This window comes from Triticum dicoccoides, chromosome 6A, assembly GCF_002162155.2.
Source record: "Triticum dicoccoides isolate Atlit2015 ecotype Zavitan chromosome 6A, WEW_v2.0, whole genome shotgun sequence".
NCBI lineage: Eukaryota > Viridiplantae > Streptophyta > Magnoliopsida > Poales > Poaceae > Triticum > Triticum dicoccoides.
Genome location: NC_041390.1, coordinates 332119138 through 332143996, shown reverse-complemented (window position 1 = coordinate 332143996; position 24859 = coordinate 332119138).

Sequence of the window (24859 nt, the reverse complement as noted above, 5' to 3'; positions counted from 1 at the left end):
GGACAACAAAGACGACTGCGGCTTTAGAGGCGACACAGACACATGAATCGGCCGCGGAGTTGTAAACCGGCATGGACGGGCGAGTTAGCCACATCATATTGATGTAAACCGGTCTGCAGAATGGCGGCTTGCACATATATTCATCGATCTTGATGGCATGGTAAGATACTAGCGCATTATAATGGTGGCTCGAGTTATACATCCATGACACAACCATAGCCTTTGCAGTGAATAATTGTTTTGCATAAACAATATTGCAGACCAAGACAAAGATAAACTGATCTTTGATAAAAAATAATATGTGCTAATAAAATATATTTTAGATGGACATCACCTGATGTGTTTAGGCCGAAAAAATAATCCGCCATGAAGTTGATGATCACTAGGTGAAACTGAAATCCCTCACGGGTGAATCGGCCGCGTGAGCAGACAGATGAATCAGCCGCGGCGTTGTAAACCGGTGCAGACAAGCTAATTGTCCTCCTCATCATAAGCCGATGCGGACGCCTGAACCGGTCGCGAGGGCGGGTGGAAGAGTCGTCTGTGGCACTGTGGTGCGGACGGGTGAGTCGGCCGGCGCGTTGATGTAAACCGGACCATGACACGCCTGTCCGTGAAGCCATGCGGCACAGCCGAACATGCATCCGGGGTGTACCCCCACCCGCTTTTTTTAATAGTTGCCCTGCGTAAAAACATTACTGATAGAGTAATTGTTATCGGATGAATTAACATGTACTGATAAAATACATAGAAAAAATAACACCTGGTATTTTTTGCCGAATGCTGGCACTGGATAATGCATAGTGCTGCTTTTGTTTTTGACAGAAGAGTTGATTGGTTCTATGTCTTCTAGTGCGTGAGGTCTCCACATAACCCAGCCGGAACTTTTTGAGCCTGAATTTCTGGAACTGGAACTTCTTGATAATCTGGTCGGAACTTTTGATAATCTGGAACTTTTGAACCGGAACCTCTTGATAATCCGGCCAGAAATTTTGATAACTGGAACCTCTTGATAATCCGGCCGGAACTTTTGATAATCCGGAACTTTTGAACTGGAACTTCTTGATAATCCGGATGGAATCTTTTCCATAACCTAGGTCAGAACTCTTTATCGACTCGGACAGAATCTTTTCGTGATTCGGCTGGAACCCTTTGATGATTCGGACAGAACTTTTCGTTGAAGTGATCAGAACTTATTGGTGATTCGGCTAGAACCCTTTGATGATTCGGACGAAACTTTTGGTCGAAGCGATCGGAACTTTTTGTTGATTCAGACGGAACCTTGCATCGAGGCGGTCAGAACTTTCCAATGATCCGGCCGGAATTTTCCGACGAGCCAGCGGAACCTTTCGATGAGCCTAACGGAACTTTTTTGGCGAGCCGGTTGGAACTCTCCGAGAATCGGCCGGAACTTCTTCAATAAACCGTACGGAGCTTCTCGATCCCTGGGATAGCACCCTCCAAGAACTTAACACCATCATGCGCAGGCCCCACGGTGGGCGCCAACTGTCGTGGAATTGTCACGACAGATGTCCTAGTGTGAGGACTTAGTCGTGAGGCCGACACATCTATGTGGTAGCTTGCGAGGGGTTGAGCGGAATCGAGAGATGCAACGCAAGACAAGGATATAGACAGCTTCGGGCCCCGGGAAACATCATCTGGTAATAACCCTACATGTTGTTTGTGGCTAGGTCTTATTATCATCATGATGGAGTCGCCGCATAAGCAGGCTCCCCTTTAGTTGTGTCTAGCCCTAGAGATTGTTTCTTCTTGCTTGTCCCTCTTTGGGGAGCCCTGCCCCTCCTTATATAAGTTAGAGGGGCAGGTTACATGTGGAGTCCTACTAGGATTAGGACTAGTCTATCTTCTAATACAAACCGGATACAAGTCCGGGTCTTAACTACTTGTAAGGCCAATATTCCTCACGCCTTTCCTCTTAAACTGGCCCACCATTAACATGAACCGGCCTTTTGGGCCTTGGGCCTTGTCATCCATCTATCCCGCCTGCCAGGTTACTAGTGAGTCATAATGTTCAGGCAGGTTGCTTGTAAACTGTGTGGTCAGGGCGGGTCGCCAGTGAATCGCCAAGTGTAAACCGTCTCAAGTAAACCACCACGGTCGCCAGTGAATCGCCAAGTGTAAACCGTCTCAAGTAAACCGCCAAGTCCGGCTGGGTCATATTTCCGGTCGGGTCATACCACGGGGTATATCCCCGATAGCAAGGCAAGTTACACTTTGATAATATCCCTTTATTACCTAGATTTTATTCATTAGTTTCAACCCTCAAACATTGCATGAGTAGGATTGTGAACATGTGGTTATTCTTAAGTAGTTGATGAGGTAGGAACCTATTATCCTTTGTCAACCCCTGGAATATACGTTTGTTACTTATTGCTTAGCTATGCTCGTAGACGGTATTAGTATGTGTGATTCATGGAAGTTGTGTGAGTTTATGACTAAGGTAAACTTAAGGTGGCTACTTTAATACAGATCTGGGTGGATTGGTTGTGGGCACCTGGAGCAATCCAGTGTTGTCCTAGGATATCCCGGAGTACCCGTGTGATCATCCTATGGAATGTCACCCAGGCTCAAGGGATCATAATATTGTTCATGCTAAGAAACTTCCGTGTGCAGCCACAAGCCATTATGGGCTTAGGCATAGTTGAGTAAGTTGTGTGACCTCTTTCAGTGGTAGGCTAGCAGATGTAGGGGAAAGTAGGTGGTAGTATCTACCCAGAGTAAAGAGTTAATGCTTCAAAAATACTATGTCTCGATCATCCGATCATGGATGTGGCCAAGTCTTGTGGGGAAAAGTGCGCTATCCTATGTAGAGTGTATAAACTAATCATGGTTAGCCGTGTCACCGGTTATGGACATCTTGAGTATCTGGTATTTGAATTATTGATTGATCTCATCACTTTACTTAATGAATTTGTTGGGTTATTAATATTATTTTGGGATTGAGTTGGGGGAACCTTCTCAATAATCGCATAAACTTGGTAATTAAATAAATCTATTCCTTTTGTTGTAGGGAAAAATTAGCTTTATGAAAATGTTAAACTTAGAGCCTCCACCAGCCATATATTCATGTAGTGATAGTTATTATTGCATCATTATTCTCTATAGTGTGATCTTGCCAGCATATTCCATGTGCTGACCTACATGGAGGCAACGTATCATGTTGCAGAATTTTCAAATGAAGAGTAAGGTGCGATAGGTCGTTGTCATGCACTCTGTTTTGTCGTGGAGTTGGATGGACTCATTTACCTTCGATGCATCCGCAAGTTATTTAGAGGGCCTTCAACCATATTATTGTAATAAGTACTCTTTTGAGACACACGATGTAATAAGTGTGTGATTGAACTCTGTTATAAATCCTCGAGTACTGTGTGTGTCAGCAATGCCGATCCAGGGATGACACTTAAGCACAAAGACTATGGTCCATTGGGATCGGGTCACTACAAGATGGTATCAGAGTACACGTTGACTGTAGGACGCAGCCACAAGGAAAACCACAGGATACTCTTCTCTACTCATTTCTAACGCTTCTCTATTTCTACACAATAGATGTCGGACTCGAGGAAGAATTTCACTCAACCGGATGATGACACCCCTTTCGGACGACACTTGAAGAAAGTCACTAGGTACCTAAACATCGGCATACCAAGCTTCACCGGAACCTTCACCACCACTTTACCAGAAGAGGAGCGCTGGACGATTCAAGTTCGTGTTCCGGGAAGGACTTTTGCACCAATTACCGAGCCCATCGAGTTTACCTTTGATGCACCAACCTGGAATTTAGGAAAGAACATGGCCACCCACATCACCATTGCATGCATAAGCGATGTGTACAATAAGGATCTTAAAGACACCACCTACCAGATATGTGGACGCCGAGATGAGCAATGGGAGATGATTCGCACCAGGAAGGATAAATCTATTGTAGCCTACATACATGAGTTGAACCAGCACATTCGGCGTTACGAGAACCAAATGTGCGCTAACATGATAGATACAAAGAAGGTGATGACTCGGAATATGGATCTAGAAGAGGAACATAAGGCTACATGTGATGGATATGAAGAAGAAATTGTTGTACTACTGGAGCAGAATGAAGACCTGAAGAAGAAGCTAGGAATACCCGTGGTGAAGCCCGAGCCTAGAGTGGACATTCGTTCTGAATACTACATCATACTAGACGACCCAGACTCCGACCCCGACAGCGATGATGATTATGAAGACGACGCTGGAGCAGATATTATGGAGTCTTCCACCGATCAAAAATTCTAGTCGACCACCATATCACTATTAGTATTCTTCCAATTAGTTAGAAATCGTTGCGAGATCTTGTAATAGTAGCTAGGTCAATTGTATGAATCTTGTTTGAATTGAGTGGTGTGAAATGAATATGTTTGTCTCATGTGCATATGGGTAGTGAAATATCTCTTTAGACCTTACTCTATTTTGTTCTCACCCCTCTAAACCTATCAGATGCCTCTGAGACGTGACCCAGTATACGTTTTCCCACGAGAGCTCACTTAGTTGATTCAACAGCAGAATGCATTGATGCAGTTGCTAGTCCAGAACCAAGGCAACAACAACAACAACCCACTGCCACCACCCCTAGTTGACAATCTAGCCTGTTTTCTAAGGTTGAATCCATTAGTGTCCTCTAGCAGCACCGAGACGATTGTTGCTGATGATTGGCTCTACAAGATTGGAAGGGAGCTGACCACCGCATGTTGCACAGATGCTGAGAAGGTGCACTTTGCCGTACATCAACTGGATGGACCTGCAACCTCATGGTGGGAGAACTACACTGCCACTTCCCCCATGGCCAATGTCACCTGGGATCAGTTTCAACAAGCCTTCGGCACTGCACATGTCTCAGCTAGAGCCATGAGTATGAAGAAGCGTGAGTTCCGCCACTTACGCCAGGGAAATCATACTGTGGTGCAGTACGTGGATGAGTTCAGTAAGCTGGCACGCTATGCCCCAGATGATGTGGCCACAGATGCCGCAAAGCAGGAGAAGTTTCTTGAAGGACTGAATGTGAGGTATGCATGGAATTGATGGTGGCAACATTCACCAACTACCAGGAGTTGGTAGGAAGGGCCCTCATGATTGAAAGCAAGCAATAGTAGATAGAGAACCGCAAACGGAAGTATGGACAGGGGAAGTACAAACTCTGGAGCTCAGCAGAAACCCCGCTATACCCCGTAGTCGGGAGGACACACTCATACCCATGGAGGACATAACCATGGAGGCCATTCTCACAATGGACAAAGTTCACACAACCATAGTGGCCCTAAGAATGGGAATGGGAATGGAGGAAACAACAGTGAGAGCCATTCCAACCCCGCTACACCCGCCAAGAAGGATCTGAGTCACATTACGTGTTTCAAGTGCGGGAAGACTGGACACTACGCCACCGAGTGTCCTGAAGCAAAGAATGGTAATGGCAATGGAAGCTCAGGGAAGAAGCCAAATCCATTCACCAGAGGTCAAGTGAACCACATCAACGTGGACGAAGTTGAAGAGCAGCCTGAAGCAGTTATTGGTTAAGTTTTTGGTTAAGTCATTTACATCCCTTGTTCTTTTTGACACTGGTGCATCGCATTCATACATATCAAGGGGATTTGTGGACAAGTTTGAATCGCCAACCTTAGCCCTTAGGTCACCCATGTTAGTGACCTCACCAGGACAGAATATATGGCTAGCCGATGGTGTGATCGGTTTCCATTGACCATTGGTAAGCATGTTTTTCCCTCAGACCTCATTATTTTGGAATCACAAGGATTTGATATAATACTAGGCATGGATTGGTTATCGAAGTATGGAGGAAACATCGATTGTGCTAGTAAGTCAATTCTCCTCACCACCCAGAGGGTAAAAGGATCAAGTATGTGTCTAGGCATGCGTCAAGGAGGACTCAAGTGAATTCACTCTCGGGAGTTGTTCAAGAGGAAGTTCCAGTTGTGAAGGATTACCCCGATGTATTTCTGGAGGTATTACCAAGCATGCCACCAGACCGAGACATAGAGTTTTTTATTGAGCTTTTTTCGGGCACCGGACCAATATCTAGGAGAACGTATCGGATGCCCGCAAATGATCTGGAGGAGATTAAGAGGAAGATTAAGGAGTTATTGGAGAAAGGTTATATTCGACCAAGTTCATCACCGTGGGTAGGCCTAGTGCCCCTAGTTGAGAAGAAGGATGGATCCTTGAGAATGGTTGTTGATTATCATGCATTGAATGAGGTGACGATCAAGAACAAATATCCTGTGCGGATGATCAATGATTTGTTTGAACAGCTGCAGGGTGGTAAAGTATTCTCCAAGATCGATCTACGATCAGGATATCACCAGCTGAAGATCCGAGAACAGGACATACCCAAGACAACTTTTACCACAAGGTATGGGCTATATGTGTACACAGTCATGTCTTTCGGTTTGACTAACGCCCCTGCCTACTTTATGAGCATGATGAATAAGGTGTTCATGCGGTTCTTGGATAAGTTTGTTGTGGTGTTCATTGATGATATATTGGTGTACTAAAGAATGAAGAGGAAAACAAGGAACATTTGCGCTTGGTTCTCGAGAAGCTCGAGGAACATCAGTTATATGCCAAGTTCAGCAAATGTGAGTTTTGTTTGAAGGAAGTCAAATTTCTAGGGCATGTTATATCTGGAGAAGGTTTGGCAGTGGACCCTTGAAAGGTTAAGTCTGTCACCGAGTGGTTGGCACCCACCTCAGTTGGAGAGATACATAGTTTCCTTGGACTCACAGGATATTATAGGAGATTCATTGAATTTTTTTCTAAGATTGCGAAGCCAATGCCAGAATTATTGAAGAAGGACATGAAGTTCAAATGGACCGAGGAATGTGAATCCAGTTTTCAGGATTTGAAGGAACGTTTCTGGTGGACAAGTATGAAGAACGATATTGCCGAGTATGTAGTAGTATGTGACGTATGTCAGAGAGTTAAGGCAGAGCATCAAAAGCCAGCAGGATTAATTCAGCCTTTGCCGATACCCGAATGGAAGTGCGATAAGCTTGGCATGGATTTTATCACGGGATTACCCAGGACTCATTCAGGCCAAGATATATATGAGCAGGATCGTATGTCTGCATGGAGTTCTTAGGACCATTGTATCAGATAGAGGAACATAGTTTACCTCAAAGTTTTGGAATCAATTACACGAGACTTTGGGTACCAGGCTAGAGTTCAGTACAACCTTTCATTCGTAGACATATGCACATACCGAGAGAGTCAACCAGATTCTAGAGGACATGTTGAGAGCTTGTGCGCTAGATTAAGGATCTAGTTGGGATGATAATTTGCGTTACACAGAGTTCTCGTACAACAATAGTTACCAAGCTAGTTTGAAGATAGCCTCTTTCGAAGCCTTGTATGGAAGGAGGTGCAGGACACCATTGATGTGGGATGAAGTTGGAGACCGACAATTGTTCGGGCCAGATTTAATAAGAGAGTCTGAAGAGAAGGTCAAGTTGATTCGTGATAAACTCAATGTAGCTCAGTCTATGCAGAAGAGTTATGCTGATACTAAATGCAAGGAGGTAGCCTGTGAAATCGGAGACAGAGCATATCTTTGTGTGTCAGCACTTTGAGGAGTTAAACGATTTGGAGTCAAAGGAAAGTTAGCACCATGAGTTTTAGGACCATGCCGAGTTTTGGAACATATGGGTGAAGTTTCCTACAAGTTGGAGTTACCCGAAGGTTTGTCAGGAGTTCAAGATGTGTTTCACATTTCCCAGTTGAAGAAGTGCCATGCAGAGATGGACGATATTCCTCTGAGAGATACAGTGCCCCTGGAAGCAATTCAGTTGGAGAGTGACCTGACTTACGAGGAGAAACTCCTCAAGATTCTCGAGTTCGCCGACCGAGTTACACGCAGGAAGGTATCAAGTTTTGCAAAGTTTAGTGGAGCCACCATACCGATAAAGAAGCCACCTAGGAGCGAGAAGAAGACCTCCAGAAAGACCACCCACATCTTTTTGCTAACCAACCCGAATCTCGAGGGCGAGATTCATCTTAAGGGGGGTAGGTTTGTAACATCCCAATTTTCAATTTGGATGTTAATCATTAGGTCATCATATGCATCCATAATTTGTGGATTTTTGAATTCGTTTTATTTGGAATTTTGATCCAATTGAGAGAGTTGGAGGTTTTCACAAAAAAATCATTTTTGAATTTTCAAAATTGGTAAATTGGATCAAAGTGATTTTATTCGAAATTATTTTTCCAATTATTTCAAATAAATAATATAATGAGAGAAGATAATATGAATTCTCCAAAAAAGCTAGGAAATATTGGAAATTTAATTTTGAATAAAAATACATTTATTTGCAATTTTATTCGGTTGAATTTTATTAAATTAGGGAAAAAGTTGCATTTTTAAAAATTGCATTTAGTTTACCATAGAGTGTCCGGAGTGCTTATGATGGAGTGCACATTCTGTTTAGATCTTTTTATTTTGGTTTTACCTTTGCATCTTATGATGGAGTGCTTATGTATGCTATTGTTTGTTTACCATAGAGTGTCCGGAGTGCGAAGCTTGCTACTACGAATCTCTAGGCTTTTCCGATCGTCAGCAAGACATGTTACACTTTGATCATATCCCTTTATTACCCAGTTTTTATGCATTAGTTCCAACCCTCAAGCATTGCATGAGTAGGATTGTGAACATGTGGTTATTGTTAAGTAGTTGATGAGGTAGGAACCTATTATCCTTTGTCAACCCCGGGAATATACGTTTCTTACTTATTTCTTAGCCATGCTCGTAGACGGAATTGGTATGTGTGATTCATGGAAGTTGTGAGAGTTTATAACTAAGGTAATCTTAAGGTGGCTACTTTAATACACATCTAGGTGGATTGGTTGTGGGCACCTAGAGCAATCCAGTGTTATCCTAGCATATCCCGGAGTACCCATGTGATCATCCTATGGAATCACTACTACAGGATGCTGCTACCGCGACACTACGATCAGAGACCGTTCGATGAAACTGTGTGCGATGCCATAATCGCAAATGGTGGTATAAAAAACCGTCAAAAAAGGTGCAAAACATTTGCGATGGAGGATGCATCAAACATGGTTCACATTTTAGTTCCGTGTGCGACGTAGGGCGTACGGTTCAGCTCGATTAACTGTTTCCGATGAGGAGGAACAAAAGAAACGGGTAGCCATATGAAGTGTGTGCGATGTACAACATACGGTTCACTCGGATGAACTTTTTGTGATTAGGCAACTCAAAAGAAACGGTCTGCCAGATCAAAGGTGTGTGCGATATACGGCATGCGGTTCACTCGGAAACTGTTTGCGTTGAGACATGAGAGCAGAAATGGTTCAATATAACAAGATGTTTGTGATACGCGGCAAACAGGTCTGTAATCCGAAATGTGTGCGAATACCGATAATAACATAAATGATTCCCTAGTGTGGTCCATGTTCATTTGATTGTCATCTCGTTCTTGTGCTAGCTCGATGTTCCTTATATGCTAAGTTTCCATTAATTGATGGAGTTTTATGAACACACCACCATTTCCCGCCATTTCCTCACCTGTAGCACATCCACCTTTTCCAAGCGTGCCAACCCACCAAAGCGCCGCCTCTGCCATCAACCTCGCCGACGAGGAAAACAACCAGGTGCCACGGCCCGTCGAGGCCGAGGCGCTCCCCGGCAATGCGATGGACGGCACCGTGATGCGCGTCATCGCCAGGGTTGAGCAGACCTTTGGCGCATGGCGCTTGAGCACCGCGGATCAAGATAGGCATGTCAGCGCCGACAGGCTGCAGCTCGCCGCACAACATTATCGATGGCTCGCTATAGAGCAAGCTAGGCGCATCCGCGCCGATAGGCTATGGCTCGCCGCACGGTGAGACCGTTGGAGCGCCGTAGAGCAAGACGCGTGGCACGCCGCACAGAAAGAGCGGATCCATCAGCGCTTGCCTGCTGTCGACACGGCATCACAACTGGGTACACGTCCGATCAGTACCCCCATTCCTCGCCAGGAGTGGGCAGAAGACCTCAGCATCGTACTTGCACCAGAGGCTGGTCACGCTATACTTGCACCGGACGCCCGCCACGCCGTTGGCATGGGTGCCGCCGTTCGCCTTTTCCGCGGCCTGCTGGATGCCAACACGCTGGTCCGTAGGCTCGACTGCCTCCTTGGCCCAGGTGTCCATCAGGGCGCAGTAGAGGAACATGGCCTTCGCATCCTCGAGCTGGTGATCTGCGATGAAATAGCCAACTTGGAGCTCGAGATCGCGCTCTAGATGTACCGCGAGCATGTCGACCGCTTGGACGAATGCCTGCACGAGTTCAGGTAGAGCCAAGAGCTACTGTAGGCAAGGGCTGCTGGTCATGGTCTCATGGACGCGTTTTATTTTAAAAAGTCATTTCGACGTGGATAGCTATATATTCACAGCAATCATAGTATTGCTCTGTTTATTGCTCTGTTTGAATGTGTGTACTCTGTTTTCCATTCTTATATGTTTTGTTTCAATGCGTGTATATACGTTTTCCATTATGTATATGTGGATGATAACAGCTAGATTCAAATTAGTATACAAAAACAGATAGAAAATGGAATTCATAATATATATATATATATATATTAAATGTTCATTAGTTCATCAGAGAATATATATATATATATACATATAATATCATCACATATACGTGATGATACTTAACTACTAGGTACAATGCATAAAATTGAAAACGAACAATACTAAAACTAATAATCCCTCCTGGGCCAGTATTCCAGCAGCCCCTCGCAAGCAGCTCCCTGGTGCGCGGCATCTTCCCAGTGCGGAGGTAGTACTCCGCCTCCTTCACCACGCAGCGCTTGACGTGCCGATTTTCCTCTTGCTAGCGGACACGCGCGACCGATCTTGGCATTTCGTTGGGCGCCCACCGGAGCTCCTTGTCGGTGGCATGCTGGAGCTTATCGGCCCACCTCCACACATCGACGAGGCGCCCAGCACCTATGACCTACCTCGCGAAGTACCCGTTTTGTACACCTCCTCGACACGACGACGCGCCCACACCCAAAGCTCCGCTGCCTCCTTTTTCCAGGCGGCATCACGGGCTTCACAGGTCGCTTGGTACCTGGATTCCTCCTCCGCCATCTCCTTCTTGAACGCCACTTGCCTAGCTTTCTCAGCCGGCGGCGGCAACTTCCACACACAAATATTGTGCTGGCCCCAAAACCAATCCAAAGTTGGGCGGTCCGGTGCAACCTCGTCAGGCGGCGTGCTACCTCTTGAGCATGCGTTGGTTTTCCCTTGAAGAGGAAAGGGTGATGCAACAAAGTAGCGTAAGTATTTCCCTCAGTTTTTGAGAACCAAGGTATCAATCCAGTAGGAGATTACACGCAAGTCCCTCGTACCTGCACAAACAAACAAGAACCTCGCAACCAACGCGATAAAGGGGTTGTCAATCCCTTCACGGTCACTTACGTATGTCGGGACCCCGATCCTAAGTCACACCAATCTAGCATGTAACACTTCATATCACTTTGCGGCCTCACGCATGGTATTCCCACGGGTGCCACCTTACCTGGCCCGGACCGTTTGCCCCTTTTGGCTCACGTATATGATAGTGTCGCTAGCATCCATATGAGGGAGAACCCGGGCCGACATGACTAGTCGTGAACCCAAAGTAGCACTAACTTACAGGGACAAGCATACATGAATCAACATCGAGCATGTCGGTCAACGGCGTATGAATCCGGGCTGTAGCACTTGGCTAACAGAACTCCGGGAACCCGGGCTGTAGCAGGCTAGGCAGGACTCCGGATGTCACCGCGTGACATTTCCCCGAAGGGACAGACACAGGAACAAAGTGAATCACATGCCGGCCAGTCAAGTGTTCCGGAGCAGTAGTGCTGGGGTAGCAGGTCTCCGGTGAACCGGGCTGTAGCGGACTACTATGGCTCATGGAAGCACAAGACTACATTTCCCCATAAGAGAGGCTATCAAAGGTAAACAACTAGGTTGTCGGATCCCACACATAGCAATACACGTTACATGTACGCATAACATGCAAGTATGTGCTGTACAACATGGCATCACAACATAACTCAAACTCATATAGATAAAGGCCCAGAAGAGCCACATAGCATTCAATACAAACAGGGGTTCCATGACCCATCATTCAGAGCATACAAGCAACGGAAGCATTACATGTCTGAGTACAGACAACTACAAAAGGAAAATACTAAGAAGCCTGACTAAACACGACCCTCCCAAGTGTACAAGATCGTAGCTGGGATACAAGCTACTCGTCGAAGTCACTAGTGTAACCAACTGCAAAACATAAATAAGCAAACGTGAGTACAAAGGTACTCAGCAAGTCTTACATCAGAACTATCTACATATGCACCATTATCAACAAAAGGGGGGTGGTGGAGTTTTAACAGCAGCAAGCCAGCTTTGACTCAGTGGCTAACCTATACTACGAGTATCAGAAACTTCTTTGAGGTGAGAAGACGCACACGAGTCCACATATTCACCATATCAATACTCCACTATGGATCCGTTCCCGTCTCCCTACAAGAAGGCCATCCATAGCACTCACGCTTATCTTGCGGATTTTAGAGTATCCACTTCAAGTTGTCTATGTACTACATAAGTCCTCCAAGTTTCCATATCCGAGGAAAACGGCTATTCGAATAGATAATGTTGACCCTGCAGGGGTGTACTTCTTCACACATGCTCTCGCCACTTATAGCCATGTACACGTCATGTAGCTCGGCAACCTTCAAGCGGAAGCCGGGCGAGGGAGTCGGCCACGACCTGACTAACCGCACAAGTCTCTCGTCCAGGTTTATCGCCTATTCGAGTTCCATCCGCAAGGAGTTCCGGCCGAAGTCTCCAGTACGGCCCCAAACGATGTGTGCAGGGTTCCCAAGTCCACCATCCGAGTGCCACTTGGTACACCGTGCCATGGTGCCTATTCTGTGCCAAGCCCGTCCCGTCGGACACCACCTGGTAGACAAGTAGCACTACCTACAAATGCCAGAAACTAGTTGCAACTCCTGGACAGAGATCAAGTGGATTAATAAGCCGAGAGGGGCCGGATAACCGGAACCCAATGTGTGGTAGTAAATGGACTTGGATAACATATACAGAACTCAGTGCTTAGGGACGGTTCCAATTAGACAACCCACCATGAACTCCCACATGGCCTCTCATCGCTACCTTTACCAAAACGAGTTCACACACTTAGCCTTTATCGGTAGGACATGTTCACCACTCCGATTCATTTCCGATGAATCATACCTGACACAACTCTAAGCATAGCTGGCATAAAGAAAACAAGCATGGATGAGCAGGCACATCAAGGCTCAAGCAACTCCTACTCATGCTAGTGGGTTCCAACTATTTACTGTGGCAATGAAAGGTCATGCAGAGGAATGGGTTCAGCTACCGCAGCAGAAAGTAGCAGTTTGAATCGTTGTTGTCCTAATGCAGTATATGGAGCAGGAGCGAGAGAGTGGGATTTATCGAAATGCTCAAGGGGGTTGCTTGCCTGATAGATCCACGAAGAAGCACTGCTCCTCAGACAGGTACTCGGGACACCTTTCGGAGTAGAACCTATCGAGAGGGAATGGTGCCGGCAATCAATAAACAACCATATGCAACAATATGATGCATGAATATGACATTTCAAAGATGTTATGATTTTCCCTAATGCATCTAGCATCAATTTGGTTGAAGTCCATATGAACCAAGGGTTCATATGCAAACCCCAAATTAACTATATAACATGCCATTATTACGTTTTCACTTATACAGCAAGTATAAGTTGGTTTTTCATGCATGAAACTGGCATAAATGGAATCCTTGCATTTTTCTGATAATTTTTCATATATAATTTATTTGATTTGGAGTTACGGTTGAATTACTATGTATTTTAGAAGTTTTAACTATTTTTTGGAATTTCTAAATCATTTCTGAATAAGAAAAACCAGAAAAGCATTTACTACATCAGCATGACGTCGGTGTGACATCAGCAAGTCAACAGGGCGCGGTCCAGGTCAAACCTGACCAGTGGGACCCACTGGTCAGTGACCCTCAGACACGTAGTGCCACAGACAGGTGGGTCCGGTCAACTGCCACATCAGCGAGGTCAAGTCTGGCTTGTGGGGCCACTGTGATTAGTTAAAACTAACAGGAATTTAAACTATGGTTAATTAAGGGTGTGGGGCCCGTGTGTCAGTGGGTCAGGGGGTAATTAAGTTGGTAATTAGTCCCTCATGACGGTGCCATGTCATCACCACCGGCTTGTGAACGCCGGCGACCAAATCCGCGGTGGGTGTGCACCGGAGTGGCTCGGGTTTCACCTACAGGAGGCTTCTTGGGCCGCGGGCGGTCCCATTGGAAATCTAGCACTCGGTCGCATCCAATGGAGGTGGAGGGAGGCCCTGGGGTTGCCGGAGTTGGGCTCGGCGATGAGGTCAAGCGGCGGCGGGGCTCGGGTTCCATGGGCGCAGAGCTGCAGCTCGAGGGCGAGCAAACGGAGGTGCTAGACAGCACCTAATGGGCAACAGGAGCCTGCCGGAGCAAATAGCAGGAGTGGAGGGGCTCAGGGGCACGGACCTCGCCGGCCATGGCGGACGGCGGCTTCAGGTGCTCGCGGGGCAGCGGCTACAGGGCGTGCGTGAAGAAAAAGGCGGAGGGAAGCGATTCAGTGGCTCACGGCGAGTCTTCCGGTGCAGACGGCGGGGCCGGGGAGGTGTCGGAGCGAGCGGGGCGGCGAGGCGAATCTTCGGTGGCCGGCGATGGAAACGAAGACGGTGGCGTTGATGCAGGGCTTCCCGGGTCGCCTGGCTCGTTGAGGACATAGCAGGCCGCGAGGCAGAGCTCTGGGCACGTCGGAGAGGCGAGGCGATGGCATTGGCCATGGTGGTTTTTGTCGGCGGCGACGACAGTGCTCGGGGCAGAGGGGGAGAGCAAGACAGAGGATGTGGAGGAGCGAGAGGGAGTGAGAGGGGGTCGGGGCTTGCGTGGCGTCTCCGTAGAAGGCCAGGGCGTCGACGGGGAGGGGCAAGCAGGAGCTGGCGAGGCGCGTGGCCAGCGCGCGGCGAGCACGCGCTCGTCCTTCTGTTCCGGGAGGAAGACGATAGTGAAGCTGCGGTGGTGGGTTGGGCCTAGCTGGGTCGGTCCTGTTGGGCCACCAGGTAAGCGCCAGGTAAGTGTTTTCTTATTTCCTGTTTCCTTTTTCTATTTCTGACATTTGTTTTGAATCCAAAAGAAATGTTAAAACACTTCCATAAATGCTGAAAATATTTGTGGCATCTAGATATAATATTCCAGAGGCCCTCACCAATTCCCAACATTTTTGGAGCCATTAAAATATTTATATAATTTAAAAAGCTCCAAATCTAATATTTATGCATTGATTCAAAAATCCAAAATGAGTAGCAAAAATGTGCATCACCTCTGGTTGTTGTTCCCAACATTATCCAAAGAGCATGAACATTTTTTAATAGCATTTTGGGTTCATTGAAAATCCATTTTAAAGTTGAACCTATTGGGAAAAAACTTTGGTGCTAGGGTTTGCAACATCCCCATTTCAATTTCATTTGAAATTAAACATGATGCACAAAGCAAGCCTAGGACCATACCAGAACTAGGGATGTGACAACTCGCCCCCACTCGAAAAAATCCCGTCCCAAGATTCAGGAGTTGGCAGAAAGAAAGCGGGGTACTCAAGTCGAAGACGATCTTCTCGCTCCCAAGTAGCTTCTCTCTCGGCATGATGAGACCACTGAACCTTGAGAAACTTGATGTTATGACGTCGAGTGACATGCTCTGCTTGATCCAGAATGCGAACGGGGTACTCTCGATAAGTGAGGTTATCTTCAAGATCAAGCGTTTCGTGGTCCACTCCGCGGATGGGATCCGAGAAGCAATGCCTGAGTTGAGAGACGTGGAAGACATCATGAACTCGAGAAAGATGTGGGGGTAGTTCCAACTGGTAGGCAACCTCTCCTCGTTCAGCGAGAATGCGAAAAGGACCGATGTAACGAGGAGCGAACTTGCCCTTGATACCGAAACGATGGGTACCCTTCAAAGGAGTAACCCGAAGGTAAACCTTGTCGCCAACTTCATAAGCCACTTCCTTATGACGACGGTCATACTAGCTCTTTTGACGAGATTGGGCTGTTTTCAAATTCTCATGAATGATGCGAACTTGCTCTTCTACCTCCTAGATCATATCCGGTCCAAAGAATTCTCTTTCACCGGTTTCTGACCAGTTCAAAGGTGTTCGACATCTTTGTCCATACAGAATCTCGAAGGGTGCTTTCTTAAGACTAGATTGGTAGCTATTGTTATAAGCAAACTCGGCAAAGGGAAGATATTTTTCCCAATCCATACCAAATGAGATAACGCAAGCTCTAAGCATGTCTTCAAGAATTTGGTTGACCCTTTCCACCTGACCACTTGACTGAGGGTGGAAAGCAGTACTAAAAGAAAGATGAGTTCCCATGGCATTCTGGAAACTTTCCCAGAAATGAGAGGTGAAAAGACTGCCACAGTTTGAATTGATCTCTAGTGGAACACCATGAAGTGAAACTATTCGGGAGACATATAAGTCAGCGACCTGACTAGCAGTGATACTCTCTCGAACAGGTAGGAAGTGAGCCACTTTGGAGAGACGATCAATGACTACGAAGATAGCATTATTTCCTTTCTTGGTCCTGGGAAAGCCGGTGATGAAATCCATACCAACTTTGTCCCATTTCCACTCGAGAATAGCTAAAGGTTGAAGGGTGCCAGCAGGTCTTCGATGCTCTGCCTTAACGCGATGACAAACATCACAGTTGGCAATATACTGAGCGATTTCTCTCTTCATCCTAGTCCACCAGAACCTCTAGCGTAGGTCCTGATACATCTTTGTACTACCGGGATGAATCGTGAGAGGGGATTCATGGGCCTCCTTAAGGATCAGTTGCTGCATCTGTTGACATTTGGGAACCACCAAACGGTTACCAAAGTAAACAACACCTCGTTCATCCATAGAGAAACAGCCAACAACTCCCTTGGAAATATTCTTCTTGATTCGGGAAATTCCCGTATCATGCTTCTGAGCCTCTATGATCTGATCCGTAAGGGTAGGTTTCGCCACCAAGGTAGAAAGGGAACCACGAGGAGCTATGTGAAGGTTAAGCTTACAGAATTCCTCATGGAGGGGTGGTTGACATTGTTGCAACATGAGGTTGTTGCAATAGGATTTACGACATAAAGCATCAGCCAGAACATTGGCTTTGCCTGGGGTGTAGGTGATTCCTAAGTCTTAATCCGAGATCAACTCCAACCAACGTCTCTGTCTGAGATTCAGATCTGGTTGGGTGAAGATATACTTGAGACTCTGATGGTCAGTGTAAATTTTGCAACGGTTACCAAGAAGGTAATGTCGCCAAGTCTTAAGTGCATAGACTACAGCTGCAAGCTCTAGATCATGTGTAGGATAATTCTCCTCATGTGGATGCAAGTGTCGAGATGCATAGGAAATCACATGACGATCCTGCATAAGGATGCAACCTAGTCCTTGGCACGAAGCATCGCAATAGATAACAAAGTCTTTAGTGAAATCCGGTGGCACGAGTATGGGCGCAGAAGTCAGGCGTCTTTTCAGTTCCTGAAAACTGTGCTCACACTATGGGGTCCACTCAAACCTTTTATCTTTCTTGAGAAGCTCCGTGAGGGGTTTGGCCACTTTGGAGAAGTTTTCAATGAAGCAGCGACAATAACTGGCTAGACCAAGGAAACTCCTAACTTGTTTGACTGATTCGGGTGGAGTCCAATCGAGAACGGCATTGACTCTCTCGGGATTGACCCAATGCCCTTACCGGAGATCACGTGGCCTAGATAGGTCACTTATGTCAACCAAAATTCACACTTGGAGAACTTGGCATAAAGGCGGTGCACTCTGAGTTTTTCTAACACAAGCCTAAGATGTTCGGCATGCTCTTCCTTGTTCTGCGAGTAAATAAGAATATCATCCAGATAAACCACGACAAACTTATCTAAGTACTCCATAAAGATCAAGTTCATCAAGCGGGAGAAAGTAGCTGGAGCATTGGTTAGGCCGAAAGACATCACGGTGTACTCGTATTGACCATAACGAGTGACAAAGGACGTTTTGGGGATGTCCCCATTTCTGATCTTGATTTGGTGGTAGCCTAACCTCAAATCCATCTTGGAAAAGACTGAGGATCCAGCGAGCTGATCATACAGGTCGTTGATCCTGGGGAGCGGATACTTCTTCTTTATCGTGACCAAATTAACGGGATGATAATCTACAACCATCCGATCCGTACCATCCTTCTTCTTGACGAAGAGGACAGGACAAGCCCAAGGAGAAGAACTGGGACGGATGAAACCCTTTTGCAAGGACTCATCAAGTTGTTTCTTAAGCTCGGCTAACTCCAAAGGTGCCATCTTGTATGGTCTCCTAGAGATTGGAACAGTTCCTGGGATAAGTTCTATGACAAACTCTACATCTCTGTCAGGTGGGACACCTGGAAGTTCTTCTGGAAAAACATCCGGGAAGTCACGGACTACCGGAATATCTTCAAGGTCTGGAAGAGGGCTGGCATTAAGAGAATAGAGTCGACACCTTGCAACTCTAGTGGAGACAGTGACTATTTTGCCAGATGGATGTGTAAGTTGAACAGATCTAGTGTAACAATCGATCTTGGCATGATGAGCTGTCATCCAGTCCATACCCAAGATAATGTTAATATCTGAAGACTTGAGAGATATCAAAGAAGCAAGGAATACCAGTCTGTTAACAAGGATTTCATTACCATGGCTTTCCTTGGAGGTTTGCCATTTGGAACCAGGAGTCTGGATTATTAGTGGAGTTGGCATATCACAAAATGACATGTCGTGCAACTGAGCATAACCTTCGGATATGAAGGAGTGGGATGCTCCAGTATCGAACAGAACTGAAGCTGGGTGACAATTGACAAGAAGCATACCCAGTACGACGTCGGGATCATCTTGAACTTCTGTAGCTGAGACATGGTGCACACAAGCTCGTTCAATGGAGGCTGGCTTGGTACTGATCATCTTGACTGATGGCTTTTCACGGCCAACAGACCTCTCAGACTGGGGTGGGGTATAACTGGACTGAGGCAGTCACGTGCATAGTGCCCTGGTTCTCTGCAGGTGAAGCAAGTTCCTGAGGTAGGACGTGGACCTACATTGGAAAGTGGTCCACTAATAGGCCTGGGTGGAGCACATTGCTGGGTTGGGTGAGGCGCCACATAGGATGGCCTCGGTGCATATCCAGGTGGAACAGCTGAGTTCGGAATCCAAATCCGTCGCTTTTGAGAGCCAGAGCGGGAGGAAGAACCCAGATCACGGTTGTGCTTTCGAGACTCCTCGTAAGTGAGTTGAGTTGTCTCCGCATTAATGGCCTTGTTCACAAGAGCCTGGAAAGTATCACAATGATGCAGGTGGAGATCACGACGCAACTTAGGGTTGAGACCCTTTCGGAACCTAGCCTACTTCTTAGTGTCCGTGGATACTTCTTCTGTAGCATAGCGGGCGAGGCTTCCAAACTCTCTACTGTAAGCATCAACAGGCAGCTTACCCTGGGTAAAACTACAAAACTCTTCCCTCTTGCGGTCAATGAGAGCCTGAGGAATGTGGTGCTCACGAAAAGCCTCGGTGAAATCTTTCCACGTAGGAAACTGGCCAGCTGGAAGCATAGCCTCATAGCTCTGCCGCCAAATACTAGCAGGACCTTCCAGGTGATAGGTAGCATAGGTGACCTTGTCACCTTCAGTTATGTTCGCAGAATGCAACTTGTGAGTGATGCTTCGGAGCCAGTCATCCGCACCGAGTGGCTCAATGGAATGATGAAAGGTGGATGGTTTCAGACCAATGAAGTCAGTGATGGAAACCAACTTCTTACGCTGATGTGCGGTGTTCTGCTCAATCTGTGCTAGCAAGCGGTTAGTCTCACGCTTGTTCCTCTCGGATGCTAACAAGAACTCTGTCATCAAAGGCTAGTCAGGAGGATCCTCATCCCTACCATCTCCGTGGTTCTTGCTATGAGCAACTGAACCTCGGTTAGCATACGACATCCTGGCACAGAAACCAAGGAAACAAGGATGGAATTAGCATCGACATAAGGATGCGGAATGTAATGCAAAAGCATTGGAAACTCTTGAAATCCTGGGACAATTTCGGTAGCATAACGGCTGTAAATGCTTAAAAGGATTTTTGAGACATTCATCAAAGGAATAGCCTAATCAATCAGCATCATAATATCAAGGTTCTGGGTCAAACTAAGGACACACGGAAGTAGTAGAACTGTACAGAGACACAACCCAACAATCCTAAGACTTTACGGTTTAGTAACACGTCATCCTGAGAGATAGAGGAGAAGCCTAGGCCTTAACCCTAATAGAAAAGAAGAGGCTGACTCAAAAAGAAGGACATGAGGTAAAGGAGTAAAAGGAGCCTTACGTTCCCTTCCACAATCAATTCCCTTATATAACTAAAGCATTTTTTAGACTCAACTTCGACCAGTTTGGCTTGGTAATCCTACAGTCGGTCAGGCTCTGATACCAACGCTGTCGGGACCCCGATCCTAAGTCACACTGATCTAGCATGTAACACCTCATATCACTTTGCGGCCTCACGCACGGTATTCCCACGGGTGCCACCTTACCTGGCCCGGGACCGTTTGTGCCTTTTGGCTAACGTATATGATAGTGTTGCTAGCATCCATATGAGGGAGAACCCGGGCCAACATGACTAGTCGTGAACCCAAAGTAGCACTAACTTACAGGGACAAGCATACATGAATCAACCTCGAGCATGTCGGTCAAAAGCGTATGAATCCGGGCTGTAGCACTGGACTAACAGAACTCTGGGAACCCGGGCTGTAGCAGGCTAGGCAGGACTCTGGATGTCACCGCGTGACATTTCCCCGAAGGGACAGACACAGGAACAAAGTGAATCACATGTCGTCCAGTCAAGTGTTCCGGAGCAGTAGTGCTGGGCTAGCAGGTCTCCGGTGAACCGGGCTGTAGCGGACTACTATGGCTCATGGAAGCACAAGACTACATTTCCCCATAAGAGAGGCTATCAGAGGTAAACAACTAGGTTGTCGGATCCCACACATAGCAATACACGTTACATGTACGCATAACATGCAAGTATGTGCTGTACAACATGGCATCACAACATAACTCAAACTCATATAGATAAAGGCCCAGAAGAGCCACATAGCATTCAATACAAACAGGGGTTCCATGACCCATCATTTAGAGCATACAAGCAACGGAAGCATTACATGTCTGAGTACAGACAACTACAAAAGGAAAATACTAAGAAGCCTGACTAAACACGACCCTCCCAAGTGTACAAGATCGTAGCTGGGATACAAGCTACTCGTCGAAGTCACTAGTGTAACCAACTGCAAAACATAAATAAGCAAACATGAGTACAAAGGTACTCAGCAAGTCTTACATCAGAACTATCTACATATGCACCATTATCAACAAAAGGGGGGTGGTGGAGTTTTAACAGCAGCAAGCCAGCTTTGACTCAGTGGCTAACCTATACTACGAGTATCAGAAACTTCTTTGAGGTGAGAAGACGCACATGAGTCCACATATTCACCATATCAATACTCCACTATGGATCCGTTCCCGTCTCCCTACGAGAAGGCCATCCATAGCACTCACGCTTATCTTGCGGATTTTAGAGTATCCACTTCAAGTTGTCTATGTACTACATAAGTCCTCCAAGTTTCCATATCCGAGGAAAACGGCTATTCGAATAGATAATGTTGACCTTGCCGGGGTGTACTTCTTCACACATGCTCTCGCCACTTATAGCCCTGTACACGTCAGGTACCTCGGCAACCTTCAAGCGGAAGCCGGGCGAGGGAGTCAGCCACGACCGGACTAACCGCACAAGTCTCTCGTCCAGGTTTATCGCCTATTCGAGTTCCATCCGCAAGGTGTTCCGGCCGAAGTCTCCAGTACGGCCCCAAACGATGTGTGCAGGGTTCCCAAGTCCACCATCCGGGTGCCACTTGGTACACCGTGCCACGGTGCCTATTCTGTGCCAAGCCCGTCCCATCGGACACCACCGGGTAGACAAGTAGCACTACCTACAAACGCCAGAAACTAGTTGCAACTCCTGGACAGAGATCAAGTGGATTAATAAGCCGAGAGGGGCCGGATAACTGGAACCCAATGTGTGGTAGTAACTGGACTTGGATAACATATACAGAACTCAGTGCTTAGGGACGGTTCCAATGAGACAACCCACCATGAACTCCTACATGGCCTCTCATCGCTACCTTTACCAAAACGAGTTCACACACTTAGCCTTTATCGGTAGGACATGTTCACCTCTCCGATTCATTTCTGATGAATCATACCTGACACAACTCTAAGCATAGCTGGCATAAAGAAAACAAGCATGGATGAGCAGGCACATCAAGGCTCAAGCAACTCCTACTCATGCTAGTGGGTTCCAACTATTTACTATGGCAATGACAGGTCATGCAGAGGAATGGGTTCAGCTACCGCAGCAGAAAGTAGCAGTTTGAATCGTTGTTGTCCTAATGCAGTATAAGGAGCAGGAGCGAGAGAGTGGGATTTATTGAAATGCTCAAGGGGGTTGCTTGCCTGATAGATCCACGAAGAAGCACTGCTCCTCAGACAGGTACTCGGGACACCTTCCGGAGTAGAACCTATCGAGAGGGAACGGTGCCGACAATCAATAAACAACCATATGAAACAATATGATGCATGAAGATGACATTTCAAAGATGCTATGATTTGCCCTAATGCATCTAGCATCAATTTGGTTGAAGTCCATATGAACCAAGGGTTCATATGCAAACCCCAAATTAAGTATATAACATGCCATTATTACGTTTTCACTTATACAGCAAGTATAAGTTGGTTTTTCATGCATGAAACTGGCATAAATGGATTCCTTGCATTTTTCTGATAATTTTTCATATATAATTTATTTGATTTGGAGTTACAGCTGAATTACTATGAATTTTAGAAGTTTTAACTATTTTCTGGAATTTCTAAATCATTTCCGAATAAGAAAAACCAGAAAAGCATTTACTACGTCAGCATGACGTCGGTGTGAAGTCAGCAAGTCAACAGGGCGCGGTCCAGGTCAAACCTGACCAGTGGGACCCACTAGTCAGTGACCCTGAGACACGTAGTGCCACAGACAGGTGGGTCCGGTCAACTGCCACATCAGCGAGGTCAACTCTGGCTTGTGGGGCCACTGTGATTAGTTAAAACTATCAGGAATTTAAACTGTGGTTAACTAAGGGTGTGGGGCCCGTGTGTCAGTGGGTCAGGGGGTAATTAAGTTGGTAATTAGTCCCTAATGACGGTGCCACATCATCACCACCGGCGTGTGAACGCCAGCGACCAAATCCGCGGCGGGTGTGCACAAGAGTGGCTCAGGTTTCACCTACAGGAGGCTGCTTGGGCCGCGGGCGGTCCCCCCGTTGGAAAGCTGGCACTCGGCCGCATCCAACGGAGGTGGAGGGAGGCCCTGGGGTTTCCGGAGTTGGGCTCGGCGATAAGGTCAAGCGGCGGCGGGGCTCAGGTTCCATGGGCGCAGGGCTGCAGCTCGAGGGCGAGCAAACAGAGGTGCTAGACAGCACCTAATGGGCAACAGGAGCCCGCCGGAGCAAATAGCACGAGCGGAGGGGCTCAGGGGCATGGAGCTCGCCGGCCATGGTGGACGGCGGCTTCGGGTGCTCGCGGGGCAGCGGCTACGGGGCGTGCGTGAAGAAAAAGGCGGAGGGGAGTGATTCAGTGGCTCACGGCGAGTCTTCCGGTGTAGACAGCGGGGCCGGGGAGGTGTCGGAGCGAGCGGGGCGGCGAGGCGAATCTCCGGCGGCCGGCGATGGAAACAAAGACGGTGGCGTCGATGCAGAGCTTCCCGGGTCGTCTGGCTCGTTGAGGACGTAGTAGGCGGCGAGGTGGAGCTCTGGGGCACGTCGGAGAGGCGAGGGGAAGGCAGTGGCCGCGGTGGTGTTTGTCGGCGGAGATGGCAGCGCTCGGGACAGAGGGGGGAGAGCGAGACAGAGGATGGGGAGGAGCGAGAGGGAGTGAGAGGGGGTCGAGCTTGCGTGGCGTCTCCGTAGAAGGCCAGGGCATCGACGGGGAGTGGCAAGAAGGAGCTGGCGAGGCGCGTGGCCAGCGCGCGGCGAGCACGCGCTCGTCCTTCTGTCCGGGGAGGAAGACGACAGCGAAGCTGCGGTGGTGGGTTGGGCCTAGTTGGGCCGGTCCTATTGGGCCACCAGGTAAGCGCCAGGTAAGTGTTTTCTTATTTCCTGTTTTCTTTTTCTATTTCTGACATTTGTTTTGAATCCAAAAGAAATGTTAAAACACTTCCATAAATGCTGAAAATATTTGTGGCATCTAGATATAATATTCCAGAGGCCCTCACCAATTCCCAACATTTGTAGAGCCATTAAAATATTTATATAATTTATGCATTGATTCAAAAATCCAAAATGAGTAGAAAAAATGTGCATCACCTCTGGTTGTTGTTCCCAACATTATCCAAAGAGCATGAACATTTTTGAATAGCATTTTGGGTTCATTGAAAAATCCATTTTAAAGTTGAACCTATTGGGAAAAAACTTTGGTGCTAGGGTTTGCAACATCTCCATTTAAATTTCATTTGAAATTAAACATGATGCACAAAGCAAGCCTAGGACCATACCAGAACTCGGGATGTGACAACGAAAGTGAGATCTGATAGAGATAACATGATAAATGTTTTTGGTATTTTTGTTGTATAG